The 8,688-nt window shown below is 50.8% G+C and overlaps 1 protein-coding gene across 2 annotated transcripts in view; it reads left to right on the plus strand.

Moving 5' to 3' along the window:
• The window catches only part of immp2l (inner mitochondrial membrane peptidase subunit 2), a 150,377-nt gene that overhangs the window by 100,527 nt on the left and 41,162 nt on the right, over positions 1–8,688 (plus strand). The gene's annotated exons all lie outside the window — the stretch shown is intronic.

The following is an 8,688-nucleotide window of genomic DNA, read 5'->3' on the forward strand; positions in this document are numbered from 1 at the left end:
GTATGGACGGGCTTTCTGCGGCATGCTCCACATTCTCCCTGCCCGGTTGCCATGGCTGTGTGCCTGTTGTCATGGAGTCGAAGATAACTGGCAGAGCCGGCCCGGTCCTAACCCAGGCTAACCGGGTTCACTTTTGGACACTACTTCCTCTTGGATCCCTGATCTTAACACCATGTCTGAAGATCGATTGGCAGCATTTCAGAGTTATAGGCTATGCCTGTGTTCCCCTTTCCCCAGTTTTAGTGATCTGTCATCTATGGGTCGTACTGGTTTTGTGTTTTGGGACTGACCTCGCGTCTGCTTGTCATGAAGCTCGCGACCGCCCTCGCTCTCTAATACTAATGTGGGGATTGTGCCAAAAAAGGGGGGTGGCAGTGGTGGCTGCCATGGCGATAAAGTGCTCAGCGGTAGCTGTCAGAGCCACTCCAGCCATGTTTCTTTAAGACCCTGGCTCAGGCGGCCATCTTTAATGTGACACACGCGTAATCCTCCATCTCCATGTGCCGGTTTGAACCACAGGAGATTCGAGGTGAGACGTCACATAGTAGCCCGAGGGCGAGGAGGGCAGGCCATGTCCCTGTGTCCGTCCAGGATGCACATATCTTCATTATAGCCCTCGGTGGGGGGCAAGTCCTGCGGCCAGCAAATTAGAGGCTGCTGAGGCAGGAGGAGGGGGCCTGTCAAGAACAGCCATGGGACTTGTTGGGGGGGGGGGCGGAGGTTGAGCCACAGGGGCAGCTGGTTGGCCCCAGAGTGTACCCTCATCTGTCACTCACTGATTCAAAACAGATCATTGGCTTATCATCCCCACCCACCATAAAAATACTAGCATCTCTCCTGTCCTGAGGAGGTCCAAACAGAGTGAGGGCCCTCCACAGAGACGTTTGTCTGACATACTTGGTCTAGCGAGGGCTTGTGATGCAGACGGGGCATGAGAGACATGATTGCACGTGGTTAATGGAGGCGTCTGGCCTGGGGCAAGTAATGAAGGCTGCTGATGGCAATGAAGGGGCCTTACATTACAAGTCAGCGGACAGGCTCGTATTTTCTCCATGCGTCTGCCTTTAAATTTTAAAAGGGAGGGATGGGAACGGTCTTTGTGACGGATGCACATGCGAGCTGCTGCTTTTATCAGCTGAAAGAGAAAAAACTTATAGTGTCCTTCGGGAGTGTCATTTAGCTGTGGAACGAGCTCACAGTCAGGAAAACATACGTGCGTGCACAGCAGGTCCATTGCAATGTGACAAGAACAAAAGTGGCAAGTTTACGGTTGGAAGCATCTTTGGGGTCAGCTGTAAAGATGGTGGATGGTCTCTCTCTGGGCCTCGTTAATGGTCCATTAAGGGAAATGAGGGCTATTCATAAACTAGCCTTGCGAACAGCGTGACAGTCAGCTGCCAAGGGCACATCTCTCACTCGGAGGAAATTACCAGAAGGCTTCGGGTGGCCAGCGCAAACGCCTGTGTAAATGGTCCTGACACGGTTCCTGAGACCTGTGCAAAGACCCGAAAAATGGCTCTCAAATGAAACCAGGACGAAGGAGAATGTGTTTATTAATTTAAAATTAAAGTCCACTCTGGCCCGCTTATGACACTGTCACACTTCACACTCTTTAGGAGTGAGTTAAGGCGAATATCTCCTGCAGGCCGATGCCGGCCTCTTAAACCAGAACCCAACCCTACACTCAACACCAATGATAGTTCAAGTCACTCCATGTCACCAGGTATAGGAAAGCTTAATGAAATGGCACTGGTATAATACAAGTTGAGCAGAAGGTGTGTCATTTGTCTTCATGGGTATGAATAATGGTGAATGATCACCTGAATGATCTGCTGCTGCTTCTGGATGCCGCACTGAGGAGGGATTCACTCTCAACTGGCTGATGCGATCAAAAACCAGAGTGCCAAGGTTAAATACACCAGATAGCCCCAAGGTCGCCCACAGGTACCTGTTTCCCCTGCACTGATATATGGTCTGTCACGTGATGTGCTCTCAACCAATGACATCAACATATGTGGTGCTGTAACCAACCAGCAAAGAGAAAATGCACATGGACAGCCGGCTGAGGTCTGTATGATGTACATGCTTACAGATGCAACTGACTGGTTCTCTCTTTATCAACCCTATAAACTCTTCTCAGTCTATATCCTAGCCAGACATCATAGACATCGACTGGGATCATTTGTCTTTAGATTAGGAGGAAGGTTGTGGTGACCCTTCATGCAGATACTTCACACCCGTCTGTGATCTGGGCCGCCCTAAACTGTGGCCGGTTTACAGTGCACACCCTACTTATGAATTATAATGATTAATTAAGGCAAAACCAGATTATCATGAATGTTCATCACAGTAAATCACAAAATCTGATCTGTGATAAATCCAAATCTGAATTGATTAGTCTGAGATTATTCCCATGAAAATCAAGATTCCTCACATTGTATGTCCCGCTGTCTTGGGTCTCCAGCTTCCGCCGAACGGGATTTCCTCTTTCCCTCAGACTCCATATAATCATGCGTTGTTTGAGTTTCTTACTTCAGACTAAGTGAAGTAATGGTCATAAATATTGTTTCCAGGTCAATTATGTCGATGACCATCGATCACATTCGCTTAAGCTCTCATCGGCATCAGTCAGCCATGTGAAATGGGACAGGAACATAATGAAAGACTGCCTCAGTCCTTTCTGTTTGGGGTGAGGGGGGAGCTGTGTATAAATGGCTTTTTTATACAGGTGCAACATTTAATTGTTTCAAATGTATGCTTTCCATCACTGCATTTTCCGCGGGGAACAGGAAGTTCGAGTTCGAGCCATGTTTGTTGCGGGAAGTGTCTGCAGCTGCGAGTGGAGAGTATGGATTAAGTGTTATACCGTGCGTCATGAATGCCTCGCGCTGCCCGGCTCCCCCCGCCGCTGCCCCCTCTTGACTCTTCCATAGTCCCTCTCATCTTATTTTTACCTATTAATGGAGAGTGCCTCCTGGAACGGCAGGGACAGCATGCAGCTTCTGCTGTACGGTAAAATGTGTCGGGCAAAGGCAGCCCTATTTTTTCTTTTTATGCTCCATTTCTTCACACCTCCAGGCTTCACCATACGAATCCCACCTGCTCTCTCTGCCGAGTCTCTGTTCTTCCCCTGTAGCTGGGTGTCCTCTAGGTACTCCAGTCGAAAGACATGCATTTCAGCTAACTGGTGTCTCTAAATAGCCAGTGGTATGTGTGTGGATGTGTGTGCCCTGTGACGGACCGGCACCCTGTCCACGGTGTCCCCCAGGCTGTGCCCTGTGACGGACCGGCACCCTGTCCACGGTGTCCCCCAGGCTGTGCCCTGTGACGGACCTGCATCCTGTCCACGGTGTCCCCCAGGTTGTGCCCTGTGACGGACCTGCATCCTGTCCACGGTGTCCCCCAGGTTGTGCCCTGTGACGGACCGGCACCCTGTCCACGGTGTCCCCCAGGCTGTGCCCTGTGACGGACCGGCATCCTGTCCACGGTGTCCCCCAGGCTGTACCCTGTGACGGACCGGCACCCTGTCCACGGTGTCCCCCAGGCTGTGCCCTGTGACGGACCGACCACATACTATACTGGGACCCCAGCCCAAACCAATCCAGTTATGTTCCAAATTTTTTAGAGACCATGGGTGAGCTTCCCAAAGCCTTCTTAACGCTACGTCATTCGTAAGTTAACAGGATGTTAAGAGATAGAACTTACAAACAACAAAGCGTTAAGAAACTCACCCCATGTCATTCAGGGGCCCTTGGCATTGTCCTAACCTCCCTCTTTATAGTGCCTCTGCTCCAGAGCGCCACACCCTGGGGGAAGCCATGAACTTTTGTGCCATAAACAAACATTATAAGATACGTATTGATATTTGACTGGCTGCTTGTTTTCCAGCTTCAGAGCCTTTGGACTGGGGATCGCTGAGCTGAGCTGAGGCGATCACAGAGACTTTATTGCGGCTTGGTGGTGAGCTTGTTAATGGGGCATTAAAGAAAATTTAAGGAAAAGAGGAAGCCCGTTATGAGCGTGTCTGTCCATAAAACCTTAATGAAAATGGGGGCAGGGGGAGGTGAAGAGGGTTATGGACTGCACTCTGCTCTCAGAGTGTACATCTAAACGATACAGTGCTTTCCACAGTGCTTATTCCAGGTGGGGGGGCATAGGGGGCGGTATGTCATTTCTGCCCTGTGGGGGTAATCTGTCTTGATTGCAAAGCTTTGGCTGTAGTTTGTGTATTTAATGCGACGTCCGAGCTGCCAATTGATGTCAAACAGCATCTTTATCTTTGCTTAAGTATGGAGGGCTGGCAGAAGATTCTGCCTTTTGTCAGGAGAGCACAGGAGACCTTCCAGAACCTTCTTGACCTCTGGAGCTGTGTGCAGGTGGAGCAATGAGCAATGCAGTGCCCTCCTTCAATGCTCGGTTCACGCAGTGAGTTCATGGGTGTGTGAGGCGGTCGCTGTGTCACCGGGTCGTCATCCCGTAGCCACGGGATGTTAACTCTGGGACCATCCGTGTTCCTGTGTGGAGCTCGTCGGCCCTCTTCACCCAAGTGCCGCTTATCCGATGTGAAATCCCTCCCACTTTAAAGTCTCACTTCAGGCCTGTGATGCAGTGTCCCCCACATAAGCACCTGTGCCGGCCCAAAAAGAACCACCTGAGGATGCTAAAAAAGAATGAAGCACAGTGTGCACTGTGTTTGCTGTAGCCAGCCCCTGCCCCACCGCTAGACAGGTTTTACTCACGCCGCTGCCCCCCACCCATTGCCCCTGTGAAAATCTTGTGCTAGGCCATCAGCTTTTATCTTATTCTAAGCCCCCCCTCCCCTCGGGTCTTACCACCCCCACCTGAAATGATAATACTTCTACCCTTTATAAGTGTTAGGTATGGGTACTCACTGTGGTGCGGTGCCGGGGGTGGGCGGGGGGAGCAGGCTGGGTGGTGTGTCTTCATCCATGGCTTCTCCTGCTTTATGGTCTTAATTAGGCAGCACATCTGCCACAATGATACTGGGTCGACCCGGCATAGACGGTGATGAATGGAGTCCCACCTCCCCCCACTCTGTGCCAGGCCGTCACACGGTTTCCCCCTAATAAACAACCCTCTGGAGTTCCCCTCGTTTACCTCCGTCTGCCTCCCCCAGCCCCCCCCCCCCCCCCCCGGGTGGATGCCGCTAATCACCCTGCCGGCAGAATAGCGTTCTTCCTGCCACTGCTGTCACTGCAGTAACCCCGTGGATGGTGGATGATTCACTTCCCGGGCACCTCGTAATCTCCAGCCTTCCCACACAGGACATTAACAGATGAGTTAATAAAGGAACCGGAAACGGCCATGATGAGCCACGATACCACTCTGGCGTACCTGTCCCGTCTGCTGCGTGACACTGGGGCAATTTTCGCACCCCAAGCACCTGGTGAGGATTCTCATCCTCAAAAGACCTCGACCTGTTGTGATTTTTTTTGTTGTTTTTCCTCATATACTTCAGTTAGACATTTCGACCTGTGAATACTTTAACCGTGAAGAACACGCGCATTGCGTACGAGCCAAAAAAAATTGTGCTTTGCACAATCCACTCATGATTATCTTTTCATTAAATGTTTTTCTTTTTTTTGATTATTCCATAAAAGAAAGGAAACCATGTGGCAAAAAAACACACCACTGCAAAACAAGCGAGTGGGAATCCTGAGATGCTGAGTCATCAGTGGCTCCGGCAGCATGCGTGTACCAGGCGGGATTCTGGGAGTCAGCCGTGGGCGAGGGCCCCAGCTCACATGCTGCATCTGCGTAGCCTGGATGCCAGATCTTGGCTCGGACCTGCCCTCTTTGGATGTCAGACCTACCCTCTTTGGATGTCAGACCTACCCTCTTTGGATGTCAGACCTGCCCTCTTTGGATGTCAGACCTGCCCTCTTTGGATGTCAGACCTACCCTCTTTGGATGTCAGACCTGCCCTCTTTGGATGTCAGACCTACCCTCTTTGGATGTCAGACCTGCCCTCTTTGGATGTCAGACCTGCCCTCTTTGGATCTCAGACCTGCCCTCTTTGGATCTCAGACCTACCTTCTGTGCGTTCTGACACCTTAGATGTCGACTTTGAGCACCTACCAGGTCAACGCCTGGCTCTGGACTGCGTTCATGTTCACTGTGGACTGGCCTCGATCAGATTGGCATGGCTTCCTCTGTAGCGCTCCAACAGCAGGCCGCGGTGTCACCAGCTGTGGCTGAGAGCCACTCTCCCACAGTAATTGTAGGTGCTGGGCTTGCTTTCTGTCATTAGGGATCACATGGCCTGACTCATTCATTTTTAGCAACACGAAAATTAAGAATAAGGTTTGGCCACGGATCCCCTGCAATCTCGTGTGGAGCTCGCCAAAGGCCACCTGAACGGTTAGATCCTCCAGCACTCGCGGTCTCTGCAGCACCGTGAGAGATTTCACCCCACACTCACAGGTCACTGACTTCACTCCTGTGCGCTTGTATAAACAGTGCTGGTGCCTTTTCCCCTGCTTCCATGCTGAGGGGAAATTCAAGGAAGTGGCTCCTCATCTGACTGACGATGTACAAGATAGAGCTGGAGGAAATGGTGTCAATCCGTCGATCAAAGACAATTCAGCTCTGGTTTGGCCAGCCCCTGATGTCCAGCCAGGCTTGTGTTCCGGACACACGGAGATCCAGTGACTTTCCGTCGATCAAAGACAATTCAGCTCTGGTTTGGCCAGCCCCTGATGTCCAGCCAGGCTTGTGTTCCGGACACACGGAGATCCAGTGACTTTCCGTCGATCAAAGACAATTCAGCTCTGGTTTGGCCAGCCCCTGATGTCCAGCCAGGCTTGTGTTCCGGACACACGGAGATCCAGTGACTTTCCGTCGATCAAAGACAATTCAGCTCTGGTTTGGCCAGCCCCTGATGTCCAGCCAGGCTTGTGTTCCGGACACACGGAGATCCAGTGACTTTCCGTCGATCAAAGACAATTCAGCTCTGGTTTGGCCAGCCCCTGATGTCCAGCCAGGCTTGTGTTCCGGACACACGGAGATCCAGTGACTTTCCGTCGATCAAAGACAATTCAGCTCTGGTTTGGCCAGCCCCTGATGTCCAGCCAGGCTTGTGTTCCGGACACACGGAGATCCAGTGACTTTCCGTCGATCAAAGACAATTCAGCTCTGGTTTGGCCAGCCCCTGATGTCCAGCCAGGCTTGTGTTCCGGACACACGGAGATCCAGTGACTTTCCGTCGATCAAAGACAATTCAGCTCTGGTTTGGCCAGCCCCTGATGTCCAGCCAGGCTTGTGTTCCGGACACACGGAGATCCAGTGACTTTCCGTCGATCAAAGACAATTCAGCTCTGGTTTGGCCAGCCCCTGATGTCCAGCCAGGCTTGTGCTCCGGACACACGGAGATCCAGTGACTTTCCGTCGATAAAACACAATTCAGCTCTGGTTTGGCCAGCCCCTGATGTCCAGCCAGGCTTGTGCTCCGGACACACGGAGATCCAGTGACTTTCCGTCGATAAAACACAATTCAGCTCTGGTTTGGCCAGCCCCTGATGTCCAGCCAGGCTTGTGTTCCGGACACACGGAGATCCAGTGACTTTCCGTCGATAAAACACAATTCAGCTCTGGTTTGGCCAGCCCCTGATGTCCAGCCAGGCATGTGTTCCGGACACACGGAGATCCAGTGACTTTCCGTCGATCAAAGACAATTCAGCTCTGGTTTGGCCAGCCCCTGATGTCCAGCCAGGCTTGTGCTCCGGACACACGGAGATCCACAATCTGTGGGGATGCAGCCTTTTGCTTAAATTAGTGGGAAAATAATTGCAGAAAACCAGAGTGGTCTGACTGAAAGGACCAAGTGTTTCCCTTCTCCTCAGACTCTGGATATCTAAACGCTACAGACTGACCTAAATACAAATGTTTGGTGCTTTAATGGGGCAATAATTCAAACACAGCATATGTGAGGCATGGGGGGAGCCATTGATTTTTCAACCGTATTTGATGGAACAACATGGCGGACAGGACAGGTGCATTTATCACATGGGAAGATTTAAAATAGAACGTTTACCATCTGTGCTTGAAGGTTGGCTGAATGTTAACACTTCTCTCTGAATAAGTGATGCGTGTGCGAGTAAAGAATGTTCAATGTGATTTTGGTCCTAGCAGAGAGTGTTTAATATCTGTGTATGTAACAGGGGGTGTAGTTCAGAGGGTTAGAGATCTGTGCTTGCACTTGGAGGGTTGTCTTCTGTGTCCAGTAGAGTCATTGTGTCACCTTGAGTAAGACGCTTAACCTCCACCACTCCAGCAACGGTGCTTAACTCTTCTCTTTCAGCCTTTTATTGCTCGCATGTCAACAAAAACATCCACTAAATGTAATGAATTCTGTGTATCTGGGGTTTGAGTGTATGGACTATCCTAAAATACCACATATCAGCATTAGATCCAGCGTCCTCACGCTGTCGTCTCTAACTGTGACCAGGTGTGGTTCCCACAGTGTGGCTGCTACCTTACAGTTTAGACCCTGTTTCACTTTAATTGCACCTTTCTGGTTGCCACCGTCTTTGATCTGGTAGTAGCACTTTGCGTGACTGCATGTGTATTTTTTTTTTATAATTTAGGCGAGCATAAAGTCGGAGCATGAACCAGCCTGCTGTGTTGTCAGTGCTCTTTGTCATCTGATCTTCAAGTGCGCACAGTTAT

The sequence above is a fragment of the Paramormyrops kingsleyae genome, chromosome 1, assembly GCF_048594095.1.
Source record: "Paramormyrops kingsleyae isolate MSU_618 chromosome 1, PKINGS_0.4, whole genome shotgun sequence".
NCBI lineage: Eukaryota > Metazoa > Chordata > Actinopteri > Osteoglossiformes > Mormyridae > Paramormyrops > Paramormyrops kingsleyae.